At 45.1% G+C, this 27,587-nt stretch overlaps 1 long non-coding RNA gene across 4 annotated transcripts; it reads left to right on the forward strand.

Moving 5' to 3' along the window:
* Positions 1 to 691: 691 nt before the first annotated feature.
* LOC140493959 (uncharacterized) lies at positions 692 to 27,027 on the forward strand. 4 transcript variants are annotated; one of them, XR_011963800.1, is made up of 4 exons: positions 692 to 784; positions 7,373 to 7,479; positions 12,980 to 13,105; positions 26,262 to 27,027. It is a non-coding gene; the product is annotated as an uncharacterized lncRNA (long non-coding RNA). The 4 variants fall into 4 exon arrangements; XR_011963799.1 differs by lacking the exon at positions 692 to 784 and adding an exon at positions 6,285 to 6,331; XR_011963798.1 differs by lacking the exon at positions 692 to 784 and adding an exon at positions 7,103 to 7,210.
* Positions 27,028 to 27,587: the final 560 nt, after the last annotated feature.

Below are 27,587 nucleotides of genomic sequence, written 5' to 3' on the forward strand. Positions count from 1 at the left end.
AAGGGTCTTTTTCGGGGTTTTTAACCTTTACTTGGGACTTGTGAATTTTCTCCACTCCTTTCTCCCAGCGAGGCTCCCACACACCGGCTCTGAGCGCCGCTCTTTGAAGCCGATCGCAGCCGCTGCCGGAGAAAGCAGCTCCATGTTTCTCTGTCCTGGTCAATGTGACACTGCGCATGCTCCACATAGAAAGCAAACGACGCGTGCGTCTGAAGTTATCAATGAGTTTACAGAGAATATTCATACCTGCACAGAATCATGGGGGAAATACTAGTCATTAATAATTGCTCTGTCGAGTTATAGTCATGGCGCTATCTAGCATGTAAATAGACTGGTCGCCTCAATTTAACCATACCGGCCAGGTATGTAAATTAACAATTGTTCTGGGATTTGAAAAGAGGTTTCTTACTCGAAATGTGCAAATATGTAGCACTATTTGTTAAAATTTCACATAGATTTTTGAGAGAGGTTTAATGCTCCACTATGTTAATGAGAATTATCAATCCTGCAAAACAGTTTGCTTTCTGACCAATTTTCAAGCGTTTACTCTGCGAGAATGCTTTGGCCCCGATCCTCACTCACTTTTGGTTGGAGGACCGGCCGCTGCTCGGTCATCAGTTCCGCCCCTTCCTCCCAATTGCAGACTTGATTCAGGCGTGACTCAGCAGGCTCAGCACAAGAAACAATAAGGGACAAGGGAAGTTAGAGTCGATGTCTTGTGATGCAGTGAAAATATCCCGAATCTTGGATCGAGAGGCTTGAGTTCAATTCACAGCTAGTGCAGGTGTGTTTAATAACTACTTTGAACAGGTTCATTAGGAAAAACAAGGGAAGTCAGGAACAGAGGAAAAAAATATAGAAAATAAATACAATGTGGTGGGGCTCTCAATGCTCAGAAGATTTCAGTCTTTACCAAGTGTTTCAGGGCCCCATTGGGTCCCAATACATACTGTTGCACTCCTCCTTGTGCACAGTCAGATACCACGATTGTGGGGCAAAGTGTTGTGGTGGGATATGGAGGTGCTTTTGTAGAATTTCCTCAGTTTTGGAGGTGAAAATAGGTGAGAAGGTGTAGGGTTTTGTATGGAGTTACCTATTCCGCTCCTGTTGCAGCATCATATTATTGAACTGACTATACCTCGTACATTGTTGGCAGAGATCGCTGACATTTTGTAAGGCCACAGTACAAGATCCATCACTCTGTTTAAGACAGCAGAAATCTCTTGTAGCACGATAGTCATAGAACAATACAGGGCAGAACAGGCCCTTCGGTCCTTGATGTTGCGCCGACCTATGAATCATTCTCAGCTCGTCCCCCTACACTATCCCAAAATCACCCATGTGCTTAAGTAAAGGATTGTTTAAATTTCCCTCATGTGGCTGAGTTAGCCACATTAGCAGGTAGTGCATTCCATACCCTAACCACTCTCTGAGTAAAGACCCTGCCTCTGACGTGTTTAAATCTATCACCCCTCAATTTGTAGTTGTACATACATGCTAGCGTCATCATCCTAGGAAAAAGACTTTCACTGTATACCCTATCTAATCCTCTGATCATCTTGTATGTCTCTTTCAAATCCCCTCTTAGTCACTTCTTGCCAATGAGAACAGGTTCAAGTCGCTCAACCTTTCCTCATAAGACCTTCCATCCAGACCAGGCAACATCCTGGTAAATCTCCTCTGCACTTTTTCAAATGCTTTCACATCCTTCTCGTATTATGGGCACTAGAACTGCACACAATATTCCAAGTATGGCCGCACCAGCATTTTGTTTAGTTGCAGCATGATATTGCAGCTCCGGAACTCAATCCCTCTATGAATGAAACCTAACACACCGTATACTGCCTTAACAGTACTATCCACCTGGGTGGCAACTTTCAGGCATCTATGTTCATGGACTCCACCATCCCTCTGCATATCCACCCTACCAAGAATCTTTCCATTAACCCAGTACTCTGCCTTCCTGTTATTCTTCTCAACGGTATCACCTCACATTTAGCTGCATTTAACTCCATTTGTCACCTCTCAGCATAATTCTGCAGTTTATCCAAGTACCCCTGCAATCTGTAACATTCTTCCATACTGTCCACTCCACGGAATTTAGTGTCGTTTGCAAGCTTACTGATCCAGCCACCCATGCCTGCATCTACGTCATTTATAAAAATAACAAACAGCAGTGGTGCCAAAACAGATCCTTGTGACACACCACTACTAACCTGAGTCCAGGCTGAATATTTTCCATCAGCCACCACTCGCTGCCTTCTTTCAGAAAGCCAGTTTCGAATCCAAACTGCTAAATTACTCTCCATTTCATGTCTCTGCATTTTCTCCAACAGCCTACCATGTGGAACCCTATCAAAGGCTTTACTGAAGACCATGTATATCATGTCAACTGCCCTACCCTCATCTACATGCTTGGTCACCTTCTCAAAAAACTCAGAGGTTTGTGAGACATGACCTGCCCTTGACGAAACCATGTTGACTATCTGAAATCAAATTGTTGTTTGCTCGTTGATTATAAATCTTTTCTCTTATAATCCTTTCCAAAACCTTTCCTACAACAGAAGTAAGGCTCACTGGTCTATAATTACCTGGATCATCTCCATTGCCCTTGGAATCAAGGGAACAACATTTGCAATCCTTCAGTCCTCTAGTACCAAACCTGTAGAGAAAGACGACTCAAATATCAAAGCCAAAGTCTCTGTTATCTCCTCCCTCGCTTCCCAGAGAATCCTCAGATAAATCCCATCCAGCCCAGGGGACTTGTCTACTTTCTGGAATTGATAACACCTGATCGTAACTAACCTCGATCCTTTCTAGTCTAATATGTTGTACCTCTTCTCCTTTACAATATTCTCCTTTTCCTGAGTGAAAACTGATGAGAAATGTTCATTTAGCACCTCACCGGTCTCCACAGGGTCCACACTGAACTTCCCACTTCTGTCTTTGACTGGCCATATTCCTACCCTACGCTTTTGTTTCTCACATACCTATAGAAAGCTTTAGGGTTCTCCTTTATTCTATTCACTAAAGACTGCTTGTGTCCTCTCTTTGCTCTTAACTCTCTCTTTAAATCCTTCCTATCTGATATGTAACTCTCCATTGCCTCATCTGTTCCATCTTGCCTCATCATCACATAAGCCTCCTTCTTCTTCTGAACAAGAGATGCAATTTCCACAGTAAACCATAGTTCCCTTACCTTATCACTTCATTCCTGCCTGACAGGGACATACCTGTCAAGGACATGTAATATCTGTTCATTAAACCAGCTCCAGATTTCAATAGTCTGCATCCCCTGCATTTTGCGAACCCATTCTATGCATCCTAATTCTTGCTGAATCGCATTATATTTGCCCCGTCCCATCGATAAGGAGGAGGTTAATTAGATTGTTTCCGGAGTTGAGGGGTTTGGCTTAACAGTAGATTGGTAATATATTCATTGGAATTCAGAAGAATGGAAAAATATAAAATAATGAATGGAATGGATAAAATAGAAGTAGAGAGGATGTTGCCACTGGCAGGTGAAGCTGGCACAAGAGGGATCATCTCAAGATTAGAGGCAGCAAATTTAAGACTGAATTGAGAAGGAACTTCTTGACCTCTACAGAATTCATTGCCCAGGGAAGTAGTTGATGCTAGTTCAGTAAACATTTATAAAGCTAAGGTAGGTTTTTTAAAAAAGAAATAATTAATTAAGGGATACGGTGAGAATGTGAGTAAATGGTTCTGCATCCACGAAATGATCAGCCATGGCCACATTGAATGGCAGAGCAGGCTCAAAGGGCAGGACGGCCTTCTCCTGTTCCTAGTTTTTATGTTACGTTATGCATTCCTCCCTCACTCGACTTGGAAGTGCTGGTTCTGGATTAGTGGTGCTGGAAGAGCACAGTATTTCAGGCAGCATCTGAGGAGCAGTAAAATCGACGTTTCGGGCAAAAGCCCTCCATCAGGAATAAAGGCAGAGAGCCTGAAGTGTGGAGAGATGAGCGAGAAGAGGGTGGGGAGCAAGTAGCATAGAGTACAATAGGTGAGTGGGGAAGGGTATGAAGGTGATAGCTCAGGGAGGAGGGTGGAGTGGATAGGAGGAAAAGAAGATAGGCAGGTAGGACAAGTCAAGGGGACAGTGCTGAGCCGGAATTTTGGAACTAGGGTGAGGTGTGGGAAGGGGAAATGAGGAAACTGTTGAAGTCCACATTGTTGCCCTGGGGTTGAAATGTGGACTTCAACAGTTTCCTCATTTCCCCTTCCCACACCTCACCCTATTTACAAACTTCCAGCTCAGCAGTGTCCCCTTGACTTGTACTACTTGCCTATCTTCTTTTCCACCTATCCACTCCACCCTCCCCCCGACCCATCACCTTCATCCCCTGCCCCACTCAACTATTGTACTCTATGCTACTTTCTCCCCACCCCCACCCTCCTCGAGCTTATCTCTCCACGCTTCAGGTTCTCTGCCTTTATTCCTAATGAAGGGCTTTTGCCTGAAACGTCGATTTTACTGCTCCTCGGATGCTGCCTGAACTGCAGTGCTCTTACATCACCACTAATCCAGAATCTAGTTTCCAGCATCTGCAGTCATTGTTTTTACCTTAGAGGTGCTGGTGTTGGATTAGGATGGACAAAATTCAAATTCACAGAACACCATGTTATAGTCTAATGGGTTCATTTGAAAGTACGAGCTTTGCTGCTTCTTCATCAGGTGGTTGTGTGATTTTTAACTTTGTCCCTCACTCTTGTAACTGATAAACAGCAACAAAAGTCATGAAGCAGTGCGCATGCTCTAGCCAACAATCGGGCCCGGGTTGAGCAATTCATCAACTTCACCAACACATTTCACCCTGACCTTAAATTTACCTGGACCACCTCTGACACCTCCCTCCCCTTCCTGGACCTCTCCATCTCCATTAATGACTACCGACTTGACACTGACATTTTTTACAGACCCACCAACTCCCACAGCTACCTGGATTATACTTCTTCCCACCCTACCTCTTGCAAAAATGCCATCCCATATTCCTAATTCCTCCGCCTCCACCATATCTGATCCCAGGAGGACCGGTTCCACCACAGAACACACCAGATGGCCTCCTCTTTAGAGACCGTAATTTCCCTTCCCACGTGATTAAAGATGCCCTCCAATGCATCTCATCCACATCCCGCACCTCCGCCCTCAGACCCCAGCCCTCCAACCATAACAATGACAGAATGCCCCTGGTGCTCACCTTCCATCCTACCAACCTTTGCATAAACCAAATCATCCACCGACATTTCCGCCACCTCCAAACACACCCCACCACCAGGGATATATTTCCCTCCCCACCTCTTTGGGCCTTCTGCAAAGACCGTTCCCTCCGTGACTACCTGGTCAGGTCCATGCCCCCCCTACAACCCACCCTCCCATCCTGACACTTACCCCTGCCACCGCAGGAACTGTAAAACCTGCACCCACACCACCTCCCCTACTCTATCCAAGGCCCTAAAGGAGCCTTCCACATCCAAAGTTTTACTTGCACATCCACCAATATCATTTATTTTATCCGTTGCTCCCGATGTGGTCTCATCTACATTGGAGAGACTGGGCACCTCCTAGCAGAGCACTTCAGGGAATATCTCCGAGACACCCGCACCAATCAACCACACCGCGCCGTGGCCCAACTTTTCAACTCCCCCTACCACTCTGCTGAGGACATGGAGGTCCTGGGCCTCCTTCAACCCCGCTCCCTCACCATCAGACGCCTGGAGGAAGAACGCCTCATCTTCCGCCTCGGAACGCTTCAACCCCAGGGCATCAATGTGGACTTCAACAGTTTCCTCATTTCCCCTTCCCCCACCTCACCCTCGTTCCAAACTTCCAGCTCAGCAGTGTCCCCATGACTTGTCCTACCTGCCTATATCCTGTTCCACCTATCCACTCCACCCTCTCCTCCCTGACCGATCACCTTCATCCCCTCCTCTACTCACCCATTGTGCTCTATGCTACTTTCTCCCCACCCTCCTCTAGCTTATCTGTCCACGCTTCAGGCTCACTGCCTTTATTCGGGCTTTTGCCCGAAACGTCGATTTTGAAGCACTTTGCTTGCTGCCTGAACTGCTGTGCTCTTCCAGCACCACGAATCCAGAATCTGATTTCCAGCATCTGCAGTCATCGTTTATACCCCGGGTTAATGATGTCAGTGGTGGACCAATGGAAAGGCAGGGGTAGAGCTGGAGGACCTGGTGGGGCAGATGGTCCTCAGGTCAATCAGTGAATGAGGGGCGGGACTTGACTATACCACGTGATCATCCTCGCGGTCGGCGCGGATGTTGGGGATGGATGTGCGGAGAGCTGTCGGTAAGGAAAGAAATAAACAGCCGTTAGTGGGAGGAAAATGGTGTTGGTATGGTCTGAGAGGTTTTACAATCATTTGGTACACATCGGAAAATACAAATTTGAAACTTTCAGTCTCATGTTTGAAGTAAACGGGAAAATGCCTCGTTGAGTAATCGGCCCGAGTGAGCGCCGCCATCTTTATTCGGGGCAATGATTCACTGGACACGTGCGCGGCCGCCAGCTTTGTTGGGGGCAAAGATCAGAGGGATGTATGTACAGCCTTCCCTGGTAAAAAGAGTCATAGGGCAGGATTTACACACAGCACATTCAAACCCAGAGAAATGGACTTTTTTCTGGATTTGTTTCGTAATTCATTTAAATGATTTGGATATGAATAGAGGCCGTTTAGTTAGTAAGTTTGCAGGTGACACCAAAATTGGAGGTATTGTGGACAATGAAGAAGGTTATCTCAGAGTACAGTGGGTTATTGATCAGATGAGGAGTGGCAAAAAGGATTTAATGAAGGTAGATTAGATTAGGATATCTGGTTGGCATAGGTTGGACCGAAGAAGTCTGTTTCTGTGCTAGACATCTTTGACTGTGGAATCATAAAAGTGAACTCTGCCCTGGTTCATCTCTGGGTTCTCTGATGTCCACTTGTTCATTATCTAGCTTCCTCAATCTCTCATGGGTATATTTTTGCTCTGTATAGTATTTTACAATTACTTTCACAGCTGTTTTGAAAATGAATTGAAAAATGTAGAGTTGGAAAAACACAGCAGGCCAGGCAGCATCCGAGGAGCAGGAGTATCAATGTTTCGGGCATAAGCCCTTCTTCAGGAATGTAAATGAATTGTCCACTGCTGCCCGGCTCCTGACCGTATGATGTTCCATTATCAGGTTACTTTTTTCCACAATATCTTTGACAGTCAAGAATTCTTTTTTCCAATAAGCGAGTGCATTTTCCTTCAATTTCTGACAGTCAAATTCTGCACCATTTTCATTCCCTGTGATTCATATTGCACTCCCTGAAACATCAACTGTGTATTTCTCCTTCCACAGAAACCAGCGATCAATGCCAAAGCCTTGTTGCCTGTGGAGAGGGTGATGTTTGACTTCCTTGTACTGCTGCAGTTTGTATGGTGAAGGTGCTCCCACAACGTGGTTGGGTAAGAGACGTTACAGATTATTCACTCAGCGATATTGAAGAGTAGAAGATATCTGTACAAATCATCATGGTTTTAATTTCACAAAAATATTATTGAGAAGTTTTGACATAAGGTTACAGATGGAGAATATTGTGTCCAGTGACCAAAACCATTGCCAAATAAGCAGTTCTTCAAGAATGCCTTGAAGTAAGAAAGTAGATCTTAGAGAGTTAGAGTGGGGATTCCAGACCATGTTCCCTTGGAGTCTATAGAAATATTCACACAGGAGAACTCAAAAATAAACACATCATTGAGAGTCTGGACTAAAATGAGTTATTGAGATATGAAAAGGTGTGTGGTGCAGGGAGATAGGAATGATTACAGCCAGGAATTAATTCAAAGGAGCGAAAATAACTTGTTGTTGCTTATAAATGGGAGTCTTTTGATTGATCAGCAAGTTTTGGTACAAGTGAGCACTTCGGCAGTAGAGTTTTCAATATTCTTGAGATTATCGGGAGGGTGAATGTGATGCTGGCCAGGAGTGGGTTTAGATAATGAAATCTAGAGTCAACAAAAGGAATGAATGAGAGTTTCAGCAAATGAACTGAGACTGTTTTGAGGTCAGGTGATATGACTGAAGTCGAAATAGTGGTCTTGGAGGGGGGCTGACCTGTCATCCTCACCTCATTCAGCTGTTTGTCAGTTTGTGAATCAAGTCTGTAACAAGCTCAGGAACTGAGTGGCCCTGGAAGAACCCAAACTGGGCATCGCTGAGCAGGTTATTGCTGAGCAGCTGCGTGACAGCACTGTTGATGACACCTTCCATCATTTCACTGCTGAGCGAGTGTGGACTGATGGAGGGCAATTGGCTGAGTTGGATCTGCCCTGTGTTTTTGTGTTGGAACATCCCAGAGCAATGTTCCACAAAGTCGGTAGGTGCCAGTACTGGAACAGTACTTGCCTTGGTGGGCAGCAGGTTCTGGAGCACAGCCAACAGTATTATTGCCAGAATATTGGCAGGGCCCATACCTTTACACTGCTTATCCATTTCTTGATCTGATTGGAAATGAGTTTTCAACCAAGTCGATTCATATCTGTGATGGCAGGGACCAATGGAGAAGGCTCATCCACTTGGCACTGCTGGCTGAAAATCGCTGCTAATGCTGTCCTCTTATCTGTTGCATGAATGTGTGAGACCCCTCCATCAGTAAGGGTGGATATATCTGTGATGGTTCCTCCAGTGAGTTGTTTAATTGTCCATCACTATTCTTGACTTGGTGTGGCAAAACTGCAGAACTCCAATCTAATCTGTTGGTTATGGGATCACTTAGTTCTATTTGGTGTTGCTTGTGCTGTTTGGCTTGCAGGTTTGGTAGCTGCACCAGGTTGGCACCTAATTTTTAGGTATGCCTTGTACTGTTCCTGACATGCCCTCCTGCATTCACCATTGAACGAGGGTTGATTCCCCTGGCTTGATGTAAATGGTTAAGTGGGGGATATCAGGCCATGAGATTTCAGATTGGGCTGGAGTACAGTTCTGCTGCTGTTGTTGGCCCACAGTGAGGCGGAGGTTGCAGGGTCAAGAGGGCTGATTGTGTGGTTGTATTTTCCAGTGCATTGGTAGATGTAATGTGGTCCATCCAGTTTCATTCCTTTGTTGAGACTGTGCAGTGATTAATACAATGAGTGACTTGATGGGCCACTGTCGGGTTTCTTTCCCTCAAGGACATTGTCGATAGCAGAAAAACATCCCCAATGGTTCCATGGCAAACAGTAGATTCTTCATTCCAGTTATTTTTTTCTTGAATTCAGAGCTACCCTCTACCGATTTGGGATTCAAACCTGAACTTCAGTTGCATATTTTAATATTCTTGATAAATGATAAATACGACAGGTTTGTTCACTTATTTTCATAATCACTATCACAGGTTTTGTTTATTGTTTTGGACATAAAAACACTGTCCATTATCCTGTCTCCTCCATCCTCCCCTCCAACAACAAGAGTGAGGAGCACATGGAGTTTCTCTGTCAATAACATTGAGACAATCCGATCAGCTGCCTCTGCTTCTTTCCTCCCTCTCCACTAGCCCACCGAGCCAAACTGCCTCACAAGAGTGCTCCTCATTTTAGTCCTAAACTTGCATTTCCTCGAGTCCCTTGTCAAGCCTTATTAGAGGTCCTCTTGACCATTTACCCTAGTGTAGCTAAATCATGGACATTCCAAATCTGTCTCATCCTCCTGCTTGTCACCGCCCTCCCTCCCTCCACCACGGTCACCCCCCCCCCCCCCAACTTGCAATTCACAGATATTGTTCCATGATCTGTCTGTCTGTTTTTTTCTGGTTATGTCCTTCTCTCCCATTCTGCTAAAACCTAATATTTGACCTCACCATCGTTGGAAAATCCTGCTCCGTCTCCACTCTCCGTTTCCTTTCTGAATTCCTTGTATTTGGTGTCCCTCCAGGGTCTATCCTTGGTTTGTCCTGTTTCTCACCTACATACTGCCCGGAGATAACATCGCCCAAAAGCACCGTGTTAGGTTTCACATGTACACTGACGATGCCCAGCTCTCCCTCCCCATCATCCCTCTCCATTACTCCACTATTACTCAGTTATCAAACTGCTTACCACGCTTCGATTAGCTGCAATTCACTCCAATGACACACTGTCATTGTTAAACCCATTGCCTTCAGTTGCTATTCCAAATTCATTTCCCTTACTGCTGTGTCCCTCCCTCTCACTGGGAAGTGTCTGAGGCAGAACTACATTCTTCACAATATTGCTCTCATATCTGACCCCAAGGTGATCTTCTGATCAGACATCTACACAATCACAAACACCAGGAATTCCAATCTCTAAAACGTTGCTTATCTCCTTCTCACTCCAGCTCCATTGCTACTGAAACCCTAACCTGTGTCGGTGTTGCCTTTAACTTGAGAAATCTGAAACAGAGCCCTTGATTCCGCGACTGATCCAGAATCTGGTTCAAGACTCACCGTAATGGGACACATCCTCTCCATATTTATCCTGTCAAACCTTGACAGAATCCTGTATGTTTCAAAGAGATCACCTCTCATTCTTCCAAAGTCCAGTGAGTAGATTCCCAACTTATTCACCCTTTGCTTACAGGATAATCCCTTCAAAACAGGGATCATCCCAATGGATCTTCTCTGAAATGCCTCCAATAAACTGCTCTATTTCATGAACTAAAGTGACCAAATCTGTTCACGTTACTCCAGATGTGGTCTCGCTCGCCATTTGTTTAGTTGCCCTAAGGTATATACTCCAAACTCTTATATTACAAACTCTTTGAAATAAGGGACAGTATTCCATTCCCTTTCCTGATTCCCTGTTGTAACTGTGTGCTCGCTTTCTGTTTCCTGCTCATTTTCCCCCAGTCCCTTTGTGATGCAGCTTTCTACAGTTTATCCCAAGTTATACTCTATTTGCCAACTTGTTGCCCAAGTTTCCTGTGAAGATCTCTCTGTAAACTGTTTATAATCCTTTTGGAACTTTCCTGTTACGCCTTTTCTAGGAGATTCCCCCCCTCATTATTCGAAACATGGACTGTGAGCACTGGGCAGTGGGAAGCATGCGCAGTTGCTATCTTTCAGGGATAATCTGTTTCATGACTGGGAGGATCTTGCTGCCCATTGGTCAGAATGGAGACAACTTGCCCATCAATGTGCATGAGCCTTTCACACCCCATGTCTTATTGAGGAGGCTCAGCGGCAGAATGGAAGGAAAGAAAAGGAAGCAAATCCTGCTCTCCATATCTCACTGAATCTTGGGACATTCTGTCTCATGTTCAGTCACATGAAGTTCCAAGGTGGAAATTCATAGAAACCCACATAGATTTGCCCTTGAAGAGCCTGCTGACCTCCACCAGGGGTAATGTGTACAGTCATCCTGGGCCAGGAGGAAGGGATTGTATGAGTTTCAAACTTGAACTGACAGTGACGGATTTTATAAACTTGTATTACAGGCAGACATTCAGATGGTAATCTCAGTCACTGTAACGCCAAACTCTGACAGAATTACTCAATACATCAGGACCTGGATATTCGTATTGTGTGAGAGTATTGTGTTCCAGATCAATACCATTTGCTGAATAAAAGTTCTCCTTTGAATCAAACCATCCTTTCAATAGATCTTCCCAAATCTTCAACATGTGTCCTGGAATCCTTGTATAATGAGCTGAAGGGTCTAAGGTTTATTATAATAATGCGTAACTTTTGTAAACCACTTTGTCACAGCTCCCCAAATTTCTTTTGCTACAAGGAGAACACCTCAGTTTCCCCAAACTCCTGATTCCCCAATGTCTGTTTGCTCTCTATAAGGTACACATCAGGATTGTGTTGGAACATTCTCCACTTGCCTGCATCAGTGCACCCCCCCCCCCCAACAATAATAAAGAAAGTGAACATCCTCCAGGATAATGTACTGTACCCGAGTGATTTCCCATCCACCACCTTCAGCATTCCCTCTCCCCACCCTAGAGGCACAGTGGCATCACTGTGTAAAAGATCAAGTCAGCATTGTCCTACCCGACCACAGGACTGCTCTCTCATTAGAGAGAGATGTCTGGTAGTGGTTAACCTGAATATTACCACAGCGCAGGCAAGGGGAGAGGTTGAAAAGGAGAGTCCATTAATTGCGGATGGTTATTCTTGATGTGTATTAGCAACACACATGTCACGTGAACAATTAATGTTAAAAAAGGCCCACAAATTCTGCAACTAAAATCCCCCATTCCTTGAACCATCCTGGTAAATCTCCAGTGCCCCCTGTCAGGGACCCTGCCATCCTTCCCAATGGGCGATCTCTGGTTCGCACTAACCGTGCTGCTCTGAACCCTGTGGGTGATAGCATCGAGCAACAGTTGCATTTAACCTCACTGTCTGGAAGAGAGTGAGAGACAGAAATCCTGAAGGCATTTAAAATCTATTTAGGAACACACTTGCAAGGCCAAGGCTGACAGGTCTATGGGCTCTGTGCTTGAAAATGGGATTAAAATCGTTAGCTGGGAGATTTCTTTACAGCATAAATCCAATGGACCACAAAACCGTTTTCTGTCATGTAGACCACAAACGCGTAATATAGGAATATGACAAGCCACAATAGAAACCAGGTCAGAGAAGGTGATATTAGAATAGATGATACGTGATTAAATAATGTTTTTTGGAGGAAAATGTGACAGAGGTTAAGCGGGACATTGTGGATCTCTGGGTGCATGAATCTGAAATAAAAATGGGTTATCTTGAAGGCTGGAATTAAAGAAAGGCACATCACTGAGATTTGAGAGGGTGGACAAGATTAAAGATAGAAAGTGTGTTGAGACTGGAGGAGATTAGAGATTGGAGGATGTTGCAGAGATTGAGATGTCTTTGATGCAAAGATAGTGATAGTTCTGAGGCTAGAGAGGAATTATAGAAATAAGAATGAATTGTTAGCTTTCCCAACACTACCTCTTTACTGATAATGATTGTTTCTCTGTCCTCATCTGCCACATCCTCCATAGGCCTACGACAATGAGAGTACACAGACAGTATGTTCCTGTTAAGGCCAAGGCTGGGAGGCATCGAGAATGCTGCATGACCTGAGAAATTGAGGCTCTGGTCAAGAAAATGAAGGAAGGATATGTCAGGTACAGACCGCACTGTGTTTGTGTGAATCCCGAGAGGACTGTAAGGGCAGTAGGAGTATACTCGCGGGAAACCAGGAGGCGAAAAAGGGGACATGAGATCGCTTTGGGAAAAAGGTTTAAGGAGAATACAAAGAGATTCTACAAATACACTAAAGACAAAAGAATAACTAGGCAGAGAATAGTGACCCTCAATGATCAACAAGACTGTCTATGGAACAGCAGTAGGTGGGAGAGATTCTGTAAGTATTTCATGTCAGTTTTTACTGAAAGGGGATGTGGAAGTTTGAGAAGTTGGAGAAATAAATATTGATAACTTGGCGAGTGTACATATTAAAAAGGAGGAGGTACTGGATGTCTTAAAATGCATAAAAGTGGATAAATCCCTGGAATTTAATCAGGTATATCCCAGAACTTTGTAGGTAATTAGAGAAGCTTTTACTGGGCCCCTCACTGTGATATTTGTATCATTGATCGCCACATGTGAGGTGCTGGAAGATTTGTCCCATTATTTGAGAAAGGTGGTAAGGAAAAGCCAGGGAACTATAGACCGGTGAGCCTGAAGTCAGTGGCAAAGAAGTTGTTGGAAGGGATTCTTAGGGACAGGATTTACATGTCATTGGAAAAGCAAGAAAATATTAGGGAGAGTCAGCATAGCTTTGTGCATTGAAATCAGTAACTTGGACTTGAGAAAGACACAAGGTTTCACATAACACACTGGTTAGCAGGTTCAATACCATAGAATTCTGTCAGAACTAGCTGTTTGGATACGGAATTGGCTGGAAGGTCAAACAGTCATAGATGGACAGCACAGAAACAGAGACCCGTCGGTCCAACCAGTACATGCTGATCAGATATCCCAATGTAATCTAGTCCTACCTGTCAGCACCCGGCCCATATCCTTCCTATTCATATACACATGAAGATGCCTTTTAAATGTTGCAATCGTAATGGCCTCCACCACTTCCTCTGACAGCTCATTCCATACACGTCCCACCCTCGGTGAAAACGTTGTCTCTCAAGTCTCTTTAAAGTCTTTCCCCTCATACCATAAACCTATGCCCTCTTGTGCTGGGAACAACCACACCAGGGAAAAGACTTTGTCTATTTATCATATCAATCCATCTCAGGTTTTTATATACATTGATAAGATCACCTCTCAGCCTCCGACGCTGCAGGGAAAACAGCCCCAATCTATTCAACCTCTATTCAACCCCCCAGCCTAACTCAAATCCTCCAACCCTGGCAAAGGTCTTGTAAATCTTTTCTGAACCCTTTCAAGTTTCACAACATCCTTCCAATAGGAGGGAGACCAGATTTGTACACAACGTTCCAAAAGTGGCCTAACCAATGTCCTGTACAGCCACAACATGACCTCACAACTCCTGTACTCAATACTTTGTCCGATAAAGGAAAGCATACCAAATGCCGCCTTCACTATCCTATCTACCTGCACTCCAAGGACTCTTTGTTCAGTAACACTCACCAGGACCTTACCATTAAGTGTATAAGACCTGCTAAGATTTGAGTTTCCAAAATGCCAATCCTCAGCCCATTCACCCATCTGATCAAGATCCCATTGTACTCTGAGGTACTGTTTATCACTGTCCACTACACCTCCAGATTTGGTGTCATCTCACTAACTATACCTCCGATGTTCACATCCAAGTCATTGATATAAATGATGAAAGGTAGTGGATCCAGGAGTGATCCTTGTAACAGTCCACTAGTCACAGGCCTCCAGTCTGAAGAGCTAGTTCTGTATCCAAATGGCTAGTTCTCCCTGTATGCCATGAGCACTAACCTTGCTGAGAAGTCAGTGTCAGAGTGGAGGGTACTTTTTGGACTGGAAGCCTGTGATGACCAATATGCTGTCAGGCTCTGTACTGGGTCCACTGCTTTTTGCCATTTATATAAATGATTTCTATGTGAATATAGGAGCTATGGTTAGTAGATTTACAATAGACACCAAAATTGGAGGTGCAGTGGACAGCAAAGTTACCCGAGAGTACAATGAGACTCCAATCAAATGTGCTGAGGAGTGGCAAATGAAGTTTAATTCAGATAAATATGAGGTTCTGCATTTTGGAAAAGCAAATCAGGGCAGGATTTCTACACTTAATGGGAAGGTCCTGGTGATTGTTGCTGAACAAAGAGATCTTGGAGTGCAGGTTCATAGTTCCTTGAAAGTGGAATCATAGATAGGCAGGGTAGTGAAGAAAGTGTTTGGTGTACTTGCCTTTATTGGTCAGTGCATTGAGTACAGGAGTTGTGACGTCATTTTGCGGCTGTACAGGACATTCATTCAGCCACTTCTGGAATTCTGCTTTCAGTCCTTCTCTCCCTGCTATCGAAATGATATTGTTAAACTTGAAAGGATTCAGAAATAATGCAAAGATATTGCCAGGGTTGAGGGATTGAGCTATAGGGAGAGGCTGAATAGACTGAGGCTGTTTTCACTGGAGAATCGGATGCTGAGAGGTGACCGTAGAGTTTGATAAAATCGTGAGGGACATGGATAGGGTAAACAGCCAGGGTCTTATTCCTGTTTAGGTGAGTCCAAAACTAGAAAGCACAGGCATGAGGGAAAAGATTGAAAAGGGATATTAGGGGCAAAGTTTCAAGCTGAACATGGTACGTGTATGGAATGAGCTGCCAGAGAAAGTGTGGATGCTGGTACAGTTACAATATTTAAAAGGCATCTCATTGGATATGTGATTGGGAAAGGTTTCGAAGGATATGGGCCAACTGTGGGCATATGGGCCGAGATTAATTTAGGATATCTGGTCAGCATGGACAAGTTGGACTGAAGGGTCTGTTTCTGTGCTGTACATCTCTATGGCACTAATAAATTAAAATTAAGATAGGTTTCTCTTTTATGGAGAGTTAGCAGAAGGTCTGACAATTCTCCTTGGAGCTGAGAAGGTTAAGCAGTGATTTCGAGCAGGAGTTGATTTGTTTCCAGGGTATTTCATTTACAGAGAGACAGAGTGAGAAATCTTTAACGTCACAATTTTTAGTAACTATTTTCAGGTAACTGGCAAATTAATGCAAAGAAAAATGTGAAGATTACTTTACTCACTAAGTTCTGAGCATCTGGAACAGTTTGACCGACAGCTGGATGCAGATTCAGTAGTTATTGTCAAAACAAATGTGAAATTTAACATTTTTAAGGAAGGATTTGGAGGACTATGTCCAAATGAGAGGTGAGTTGGGACTGACTGGCACCATCTCCAGAGGGAGAGTGTACAGCCCCAATGGGCTGAATAGCCCCCAGCCCCTGTGCTTTGTGATACTGACCAATTCACTGTGAATGATGAAGCTCATCACAGGGCAGAGCCGTAGAGATGTACAGCATGAAAATAAACCCATTTGCCAACACTTGGCACATATCACTCTGCACCCTTCATATTCATATACCCATCCAGATGCCAAATGGTATAATTGTACCAACTTCCTGACAGAAGATTCCATACACACACCAACCTCAGTTTGGAAAAAAAAATTGCCCCTCCAATCCATTTTAAATTCTTCCCCTCTCACCTTAAACCTATGCCCTCTCATTCTGGACTCCCCGACCCCAGGGAAATGACCTTGTCTATTTATCCTACCCAGGCCCCTCATGGTTTTATAAACCTCTATGAGGTCACCCCTCAGCCTCTGATACACCTGGGAGGATCCCACCACTCAGGTCACAATGGGGCCTGGCTGATTGACACAGCTTCCGACCAATAGGAGAGTTGGCGTGATCCTCCAGCCAATGGGAGTGAATGAGGGGTGGGTCCAGCTGGCCAACACATGACCATCAGCTTTGCAGGCGCAGTGTCACTGTGAGGGGGGACTGAATGTGAAGGAGTGGGAGAGACAGCAGATACTGGGAGAGAGATGGAGTTAGTGTGGACTGGGAAGGTTGATAAACACTGTTTCAGTCTGCTGGACCTGAACTAGATACTCCGGGTAAATGAGAACCAAAAGAACTGCGGATGCTGTAAATCACACACAACAACCAGAAGGTACTGGAAAAGCTCAGCAGATCTGGCAGCATCTGTGAAAAGAAATCAGTTCGCATTTTCGATCCAGTGACGCTTCCTCAGGAACTGATGTTACTGAGAAAAAAAAGTCTGTTTTTATGCAGAAGGCAGGGGTTGAGGAGTAAATGATAGGTGGGGATAGAGTCCAAAGAGAGAGATAAGAGCAGTTGGACAAAGGAGTGAATAACGATCGGATGGGGGGAGGGTGAATAGCTGTTAATGGGGACTGTTAGTGGCTAACCATAGGTAGTGTGTAATGGCAGGCTATGTAACAACAAGGCCTGGTATGTGGGGTAGGGGACAAAGACACTAGGACGTGGGAGGGTTCAGGACCTAAAATTATTGAATTTGATGTTGAAGCCAGAGGGTTGCAGAGTCCCCGAGTGGAAGATGAGGTGTTGTTCTTCCAGCTTGTGTTAAAGTGTGATGCTGGAAAAGCACAGCAGGTCAGGCAGCATCCAAGGAGCAGGAGAATTGACGTATTGGGAATGTCAGCACTTCATCAGAAATGTGGGTGCTGGAATATGGCTGAGAGATAAATAGGGAGGGGTGTTTGGGGTTGGGGGGAAGGGAGCTAGGGAGGCTATAGGTGGATGTAGATGGAGGGTCGTGGTGAGAGGGTGGAATGGACAATTGGGAAGGAAGATGGACAGGTGGGAATGTTCAAGAGGCCAATGCCGAATTGGAGGGTTGAATCTGAGATAAGTTGGGGAGTGGGAGATGAGGAAACCTTGATGCCGTGTGGAAGATGAGGTGTTCTTCCTCCAGGTGTCAGGTGGCTCGGATTTGGGATGGAGGGCTTGCATGTCCTTGTCAGCGTGGTGGCGGAGGGGCTGGGGGGTAGCCGAAGTGGTCGGCCACAGGGCGGTGGGGTTGGTTGGTGGATGTGTCCCAGAAATGTTCCATGAAATATTCCACAATTTGGCATCCCGAGAGCAAGGGACACACTAGGTGAGGTGTTTGGGTGGGCAGGGAGATCTCTGCTGGATGTGGGAGGATCCAGTGGTGGAGTTAAAGGGAAGGTTTGGGCAAAGATTTTCCACCTCTTGCAGTGGCAAGTGAAGGTGCTTAGAGGTGGAGGGTGGGTTGGTGGAGAGTGTGGATCTAAAGTGGAAGTCACAGAAGGTATGGTCTCTGTGGAATGCTGAAAGGGGTGGGGAGGGAAATATATCTCAGGGGGTTGGATCTGATGGTGGAAAGAGCAGAGGATGATGGGTTGTATATGGGTGGAAGGTGAGGATGGGGGGATTCCATCTTTGTTGCATTTGACGGGGTGGGGTTCAAGGGCAGTGGTGTGGGAAGTGGAGGAGATACACTGGAGGGCATTGTTGACCACATGGGAGGGGAAATTGCAGTCCTTGAAATAGGAAGTCATTTGGTATGTTCTGAAGTGTTCTTCCAGCTTGCATCAAGCTTCACTGGAGCACTGCAGTAAGCATGAGACAGAGATGTTGGACAGGGAACAGTCTTGTGTGTTAAACAGCAGGCAACTGGAAGCTCAGGGTCTTTTTTGCAGGCACAATGTAGATAATCAGCCACCATTTCCACCACCGCCACTGAGATGCTAGAAGGTTCCTGTCTCCTCCATTAACAGCTTTCCAACTTCCCACTCCTTTATCTTTCCAAATGTTCCTGTGTCTCTTTGGGCTCTGTCCCCACCTATTAGTTACTCTTTAATCCCTATCTCCTGTAGTCCAAAGATCTGTAGGTTCGGTGAATTGGCCCAGCTAAGGTTCCCGTAGTGTTCAGGGATGTGCATTAGTTCGGGGGAAATGGAGAGTAATAGAATAGGAGAATGGGTCTGGGTGGGATAAACTTCGGAGGGTGGGTGTGGAATTGTTGGGCCAAAGGGCCTGTTTCCTGAAGGGATTCTAATTTTCCCAGCTGTCATCTGTTCTGAGGAAGGGTCACTGGACCCGCGGTAACCCATGGTGTGTGTAGGAGGCGGAAAGGGGAAAGGGGAGAGTGGCAGCAGAAACCGGATGGAATGTATCAGTGTAGACTGGGAGGGTTTAGGTACACTCTGTGCAGGTCGTTAGTCTGAATTAGAAACTCTTGGTCCCATGTTTGGAGCAAAGGGGAAGATGGCTTGGGCCTCAGGCAGTGAGAGGTCCTGGGTTATGGTCGTCCTCTTTATCTTGGTCCAAGGTACAGCAAGGAACATGCACGTGTCCTCTTCCTGGGTGGGGGGGGGGGGTGATTTGAAGAGGAGCATTTACACATCAAACACATACCAAGAGAAGTGTTTGTCTTCACTATTCATCTTGCACTGACTGTGAGCTTTGTTTTGTGAAGTCATTTTATAGAATATTAATTGAGAATAATTGAGACAGGGATCTCAATAAACATGTTTCTACAGTTAGCGGAGTCCTCAGGATCTGAATATCATTGGTATTTAACTGTGGAATGAGAAAGGTTTGTCTGTTCTGTCTGTGGGAAAATATCTTCAATATTTTTGTCAAGCCAAAAGCAGAAAGATGTTCAAGTTCATGGTTGGATCACCCTTTGGGTATGTGTTCAATTCTTGGCCCTGCAGCTGTGGAAGGAGGTATTGGCCTGAGAGAGAGCACAGATTTATCCAAATTCCACCTCGCCTTTTTGCAGGAACTGTCAGATTTAGTCTCAATCATACACTTTAAAATGTTAATCTGTAAACTCCCTAATTCCAATTCTCCGCAAATTTCTTGTGGAGTCAAATTCCAGCACCATTTCAGGTGGAACGTTCCAGATTCTGACAACTGTCTGTTCATTCAGAAACTGCTAAAGTCCATTTTGACGCTGAATTGAAAGATGCAGTGCTGGTCTGACCTCCCATTGAGATGCATTGGAACAGTACAGGAGGGTGGGGCAGAGTAGGTATGAGCAGACAATGAAAATGACAGGGCTGCACTGTGAGAGCTGCTTGGCTCAATGAGAGTGTTTTGGAGTTGGGTGTAAATAGTGAGGTGAGACAGGGAGAAGGTGAAGCTGAAACTCCGTTTTACTTCAGGCCTTTCAGAAATTCACAGTCCCAATCGGAACAGCCAGTTTGTCAGTGATACCTGTGGAGTATTTAAGTTTTTAAAGTATGACATATCAGCTTAAGTAAAGATTTTTTTTGTTATTATAATGGACATGTATGAAGTGAAGGAAGGTTACTCACTTATTTAAATTCTCTTAATGGGAGTAACTAGATGAATGTAGAGAGACGTTGTGACAGGAGCCCTCAGACCCGTGGTGTGCTCCTCTTGCACAATGTGGGAAATAAGGGCCACTTCCAGTGTCCCTGACGGCTATTTGTGCAGGAAGGGTTCCCATTTGCAGCTACTGGGAAACTGCCTTTCAGAGCTGGAGCTGAGAGTGGACTCACTGTGGAGCATCTGCAATACTGAGAATGTTATGGACAGCACATTTAGTGAGTTAGTCACCCTGCAGGTGAGGGTTACACAGGCAGAAAGGGAATGGGTGAACATCAGATCTAGTAAAAGGCTCAGGAAGGGATGGAGGAGTCCCCTGTTGTTATCCCCTTCTCATACAGATACTGTATATCACTTGGGATTCTGTCAGGGCAGGAATGGGTGGGGTGGCTTCTCGGGAAATCAGCATCAGCCAGGTTAATGACACCACAGAGAGCTCTGCTGATCAGAACAAGAGGCCTGAGAGTGGCAGGGCTATAGTGACAGGGGATTCAATAATCAGGGGTACAGCCAGGCACTTCTGTGCCCCCAGACATGAATCCAGGATGGGATGTAATCTCCCTGGTGCCAAGATCCATGATATCATGGAGTGGCTGCAGGACATTCTGGAGCTGGATGGTAAACAGGCCATGGTCGTGCAATACACAGATACCAACGACATCGCTAAACAGAGGGATGAGGGCCTGAAAGCTCGACATAGGAGAGCAGAGATACATTAAAATGTAGCTCCTGAAATGTAATAATGTCAGACTTACTCCCAGTGCCATGCGCTAATGAGAGCAGGAATGAGAAGGTAGATCAGCTGGATGTGTGGCTGGGGAAATGGTGTACCACAGAAGGGTTTTGATTCTTCAGGCACTGGGACTGTTTCTGGGTGGGACCTGTACCAGCCTGACCGGTTACCCCTGGGCAGAGATGAGACAAATCTGGTGGGGGCTTTTGCCAGTTCTATTGGTGAGTTTGTAACTCGTCTGGCAGGGGGATGGGAACTAAAGTGTAGGCTTATATGGGTCAGATTCAGGACAGGGAATGGGAGGTAGAACATTAGTGATGTAGTTAGCGGCTCAGAAAGCCAAAGGAAAGGAGGATTAAACGAAGATTGAGTCCCTGTTCAGCAATCAGTCCTGACATCCCAGGAAGGTGAGTCAACAAAATCTGGAGCTGTGTACATGTCTATGACTCTGTGCTTCAGCAAAATGGTGGAAATCGGCAAAAAAAAACAGTGCTGGAGATCCTCAGCAAGTCTGTCCGCATCTGAAATGGTGACAGATGCAGGAAACATTGCAGCCTTGAAGAAGTGTTTAGATGATCACACCAAGCACTACAATATCGATTACACGCTGAGTGCCAGAACGTTGGACTAGAATAAATAGGTGCTTGATGACCAGCATGAATACGATGGGGCTGGAAAGTTGACGTTTCGGGTTAGGGCTATTTATCGAGACTGACAAAGGGTCCCGACCCAAAACATCAACCTTCCTGCTCCTCTGATGCTGCCTGACCTGCTGCACCTCCCCAGGTCCACATTGTACAGACTCTGACTTCCAGCATCTGCAGTCCTTAACTATCTTCCCATCCCAGGACTCATCTGGTGATCCTCCTTTACACTCTCTCAATAACCAGGAGAGCCGTCCTTGGAAAAGGGGAACAAAGGTATACACAGTACTCCAGGTGTGGTCTCACCAAGGCCCTTCCAGAAAGGGATCCCTGCCCCCATCTTATCCATAATGGTCATCAAGCACACATGCCTGGTGTGATCATCTCAACACTTCTTCAAGGCTGCAATGTTTCCTGCATCTCTCACCATTTCAGATGCTGCCAGACCTGCTGAGGATCTCCAGCACTTTCTGTTTTCTCTGTTATAGAGTATTGAAAGGGGGGATTTGCAGTTGAGAAATTCAAATTGAACTTCATGTTCAGTTTTGATAGTTACTTGATCCGTGCCGATCTGAATATCATTGACCTTTTCATCTGGATGGAAAGGTGTGTATTCTGCCCGTGGGTGAATATTTCAAATGTCAGTGTGACTGGAAAAAGTACTGAGACAGCGAAGTCCATGTTCGTGTGGGGACTGTGAAGAGAGATTTCATTGGTTTTTGAAAGTCTAAACAATCATGGCACATTTCCCTGGAACAGGTAAGCCACAGATTGGTTTTGTATGAGGACAATTAACCATGAAACCAGAAAGACAAAAGGATTCCTGCATCATGGAAAAAGCTATGAAAATGGGATTGTTGTAATGGAGTGAATTATCAATCATTGATTGTAATCCATTGGCGTTGTCACATCGGTTCCAGTGCCGTAGGGAAACACAGGAAATGTGATGAGTGCAGTGTAGGTTTCAGTTATTCAACTGGAAAGATGAAGAAGATATTTGCAAGGATGATGCCAGGTCTCAGGGGTCTGAGTTACAGGGAGAGGTTGGACAAGTGAGGACTTTTTTATTTAGAGCAGAGGAAACTGCGGGGGAATATTTTATAGAAGTGTCTAAGACCATGAGAGGCGTGGGTAAGGTGAATGCACTCGGTCTTTTTCGCAGGGTCTCGAGGATTGGAGGGCATCAGGTTAAAGTTAGAGGGGAAAGGATACATGGGAAACTGAGGGGCAAGTGTTCTACACAAAGGTGGTATGTATATGGAATGAGCTGCCAGTGGAAGTGGTTGAGGTGGGTATATTAACAACGTGTAAAAGACATTTGGACAAATACATGGATAGGAAAGTTTCAGAATGCTTTTGCCCGAAACGTCGATTTTGCTGCTCGTTGAATGCTGCCTGAACTGCTGTGCTCTTCCAGGACCACTAATCCAGTATTTGCTTTCCAGCATCTGCAATCATTGTTTTTACCAAGTTTCAGAAGCAGATGGGCTAAGTGCAGGGAAATGGGGTTAGTGTGGATGGACATTCTGATTGGTATGGGCCAGTTTGGGCCAAAGGGCCTGTCTCTGCTGTAGGATTCTATGACTCTAAGTGCATTTGCTCTTTCTCCCCCTAACTCTGTTGGTATCCTGGGATGTATTCCATCAGGGCAATGAGACTTGTCTACCTTTAGCTCCATTAGCTTGCCCAGCTCTAACTCTTTCGTGATAATGGTTGTTTCTTGGTCCTCACCTTCCTCAGTCTCCTTATCAATTACTGGCATGTTCTTCGTATCCTCCACTGTGAAGTCTGACTGCTGTGTGCTCATATTCCTGAACCCTGCTGGATAGGAATAACTGGGCACAGAACTCTGAGAGATCTTCTTTGAGTCTTTATTGATGAGACACGGCAGCTCTCTGGATAGTGTACATACAAAATGCCTTCAGGCAGCATCAGGTAACTCCCCGCCTGTCCGATGTATGGCTCCCCTTCTTATACCTTTTGTGGTTTGTGACTTTGAATACAGACTGTCTCTCAATATTATCTCCATGGCAACGGCAGTTCAAAAGTCTAGTTCAGTTCATCACTTTGTGGTTAAACCACACACACCCCCTTTCTTCCCCCCCCCCTCCCCCGCAAACCCCCGTGGCTCCCTCAAGTATCTGACAGGCGCTTCAGTTTCAGTGGGGTCTCTATCAGGATTCTGATGTGGAGGAGCTGGGGGTGGACAGAGTTAAAAACCATACATCACCAGGTTATAGTCCGACAGGTTTATTTGGAAGTACAAGCTTTTGGGGTGTGCTGTGATTTTTAACTTGATCAGGATTATCTCTCTGGTAACAGTTACGTGCTTCAACAATTATAGAGGCCATATGTTCCCCACACAATAGGTTCCCCTCGAGCAGGGTAAACTGCTATTCTGTCCCTGGGGAGAGCTACTCATCACTTTTTTTATCCCCAATTCCATCATGCTTTCTGTTGATCTTTGAAGTTTTTCCAATCTCCGAATTTATCCTTGGTCTTTGCCAATTTGTATGCCTTCTACTTCAATTTCATAGACTCCATTATTGCCTTAGACATGGCAGATTACTCCTTTTCCAACAGTCCTTCCTTTTCACTGATATATACTTTTGCTGAGAAATTTGAAAAATTACTTTGATATTCCTCCACTGTCTGAGAACTGTCCCACAGTAAAGTCTTTGTTTCCATTCTACATTCGCCAACTCCTACCTCCTCCTATTGTAGTCTCTTTTGTTTAAGCACAGGATCTTGGGATTGGATTTAATCTTCCCGCTTTCCATCTGTGTTCTAAATTCAACCAGTCTTATCACAAGTCTTTTATCAGATTACGAGGGGAGGCGATGTTTCCTGGGTGTTTTGGTTTCATTGTCAGTGACCTTGGCTTTGTAATAAAGTACAGGATAGATATTCACACAGAGTACTCTGGACGGTGTGAATGTACTACACAGTCTAAAACCATAAATCACTGTCTCCCCTCAATTTAAAATTGCAAAATCATTATCTCCTACACACTTCCTCACTACCTAAGTTTGGAGCGCTAACCCACCTGACTATCCTGCTGTTTCTGAAAATCTCCTTTGGTGAAGGTGGTGAGTTTTGGATTCACCTTTCCAGTTATTACTGTAAGAAGATAAGCACTGGGCACAGGGAAGGCAATGAAGCCCTTTGAATCATCTCTACCATTTAATACGGTGATGATTGAGCTCACCTCGGTCACAGCTGAATTTTCCTGCCTGCTCTCTCTCACGCTTCAACTCATTGCAAATTCAACATCTGTATCTCTTCATTAAATTGGCTCATTGTCTTGGCATCCACCGCATTTTGAATAGGGAATTCCACAGATTCACAACACATTGAGATAGGTACATTCTTCTTCAGGAGAATAGAATAGAATCCCTATAGTGCAGAAACAGGGTATTCATCCATCGATTCCACACCAACCCTATGATGAGCATCCCACTCAGACCCACCCATTCCCTGTAATCCTGCATTTCCCGTGGCTAATTGCCTAACCAGTACATGCATGGACCCTGTGAGCAGTTTGGCATGACCAATCCACCTAACCTGCACGTCTTTGGACTGTGGGAGGAAACTGGAGCACCGAACAAAACCATACAGACGTGGGGAGAATGTGTAAACTCCACACAGTTGCCTAACGCTGGAATCAAACCCGGGTCGCTGACGCTATGAGGCAGCAGTGTTAGCCACTGAGCCACCTCTGCTTAAAATCTGCTGCCCATTATTAACCTCCCCACCCCGCAATTGGCTGAATGTATATTCCTTACGTCAGAAGTCCGGGTGTCTAAGCGGATGTCTCGGTAAATCCCAGTGGCAGCCCACATGTCCTGTGTGTCTGAATGGATATCCTATAGACAACACCCTCCAGCCCACACTTTCTCTCACTTTCCAGGGACAGGTCTCCAGAGGCTTCATGGGGACTACAAATCCCACAAGCCCTGAGGCAGGGACCACACGTGTGTGAGGAAACCCACCACTGTACATGTACAGAATGTGGGCGGGTTTTGGAGCAAGTTCTTTTGGGTAACTCGCGGAAGCATTTCACACTGTCATTGGCAGGAGAAGGGATGCATCTACCTATAGTATTGATCAGTTTTGGGGGGATCAAAGTGTCACTACGCCTAGATGGGACCAAGTTCCATTCGCAACTTGTCATAACACTGGGAATTGACCAATGGGAAACAAGGAAGAATCTGACCCATTCTCCCAGTCTGAAGGTTCCTCTTCTGTCCAGGATCTGCCACCTCCCTTTCTGTTTCCTTTTGTTTCAGTCTGCTGTTTCAATATTGACTTGCAGCAACTGAAGGGAAAAGAAGTGAACCCAGAAAGGGTGCAGAGTCTAACCAGGGACGAAAAGTGGTGGCATGGATCTGTTTATCAGTAACACCATGAGAATGTAGAGGGTGTACATTAGGGGGTAGCAGAGTCAGAATGATGGGAGAGAGTAAGAGGGCTGGAGGGTTACAGCTTTGGGAGAAGAAAGGGGAGAAAGATATTCCAGAGAAACTAGAATTGTCTTTTCTGAATTTCTAATCTGTACATATTCCTTTTATCCAGGGTGCTAGATGGTGAAGATTTGCAGACTGAAATCTCAAAATCACGTGCAGATCGTGATTAAGTTACACAACATTTGATGAACCAAAGATGGAGAATCACTGGGCCAAAATCCTGCAACACTCTCTCTCCCAGCGTTGTCGGTCTCTCTGCGCCAAATGGACTGTGAATGGTACAAGACAGCAGCTCACTACCATCTTCTGAAGGGTAACTAGAGATGGGGAATAAATGCTGGCTGAGCCAGTGATGCCCATATCCTGGAAACCGTTTCTATCACTAGTTCCTGAAACCCAGTTGATGTTACTGCAGGATGATGAGGGATGCTGAGTGTATCCTCCAGGAGGCAGCACCATCACATTACCCCTGCCTACATCCACACAGCAACGCCACTGGAACAAAAGGAAGTGAAGCCAAATGAGGACTTAGACTAGTTCTTCAAGGTAAAGTCATGAAAAGGGATTGGAACAGAGCAGGAACAGGAGACTGAGCTGGATGATCAGCTGTTTCCCATTGAATGGTGGAGCAGGATTGAAACGCTGAATGGCCTCCTGCTGCTATCTCCCAGGTATGTATATAGTCATGGAGCCCGGGTAGGAAGAAGGGGGCAGGGATTCTCCAGGAGATTGCACTTCCACAACAGTTTTCAGTGAGCGATGGTTTGATGGATTTTATTTAACATTTATCTTTAACACAAGGTTTGTAAATGTTGGTTTTAAAATGTTGTAAGAGCTTTTTGCACCGCAAGTAAAATTAAAGAAAATAAATTGAACTGTTTGAATATAACAGTTTTAAAGCTTTCAACCTCTGTAAAGCAAATTCCTGTCCCAGACACCATCACTTTCAAGCTACTCAAACTCCAGGGAAATATTCCCTCCTTGTCTGAACCGTTGGTTTGATTTAACTGCTTTTCAGTTTTCGTTCTGTGAGCTGTGAAGTGTTCTTTTTCCCCTTTTCTCCGACCCAGAAATATTATTACAGCAAACTTCCCACCATCAGAATCATCATTATGCCATTTTGCTTTTGGTTACCATATAATCTCCAGCAGTGCAAAAGTGAGGACTGCAGATGCTGGAAACCAGAGCCTAGATTAGAGGGGTGCTGGAAAAGGGCTTTTGCCAAAACATTCATTTTCCAGCTCTTCGGATCCTGCTTAACCTGCTGTGCTTTTCCAGCACCACTCTAATCTACTCATATCATCACCAGCAGTAAACCATTCGTGTGACTAATAGAATATTTCCAAACAAAGCCCGTTACGGGCCAAGCAAACCATTACAAGTGACAGAGTGAGAAGGGACCAAATCTAAGTAGAGTTGTGCGGAGAGGGCAGCG

Source organism: Chiloscyllium punctatum, chromosome 23 (assembly GCF_047496795.1).
Source record: "Chiloscyllium punctatum isolate Juve2018m chromosome 23, sChiPun1.3, whole genome shotgun sequence".
NCBI classification, from domain to species: Eukaryota; Metazoa; Chordata; class Chondrichthyes; order Orectolobiformes; family Hemiscylliidae; genus Chiloscyllium; species Chiloscyllium punctatum.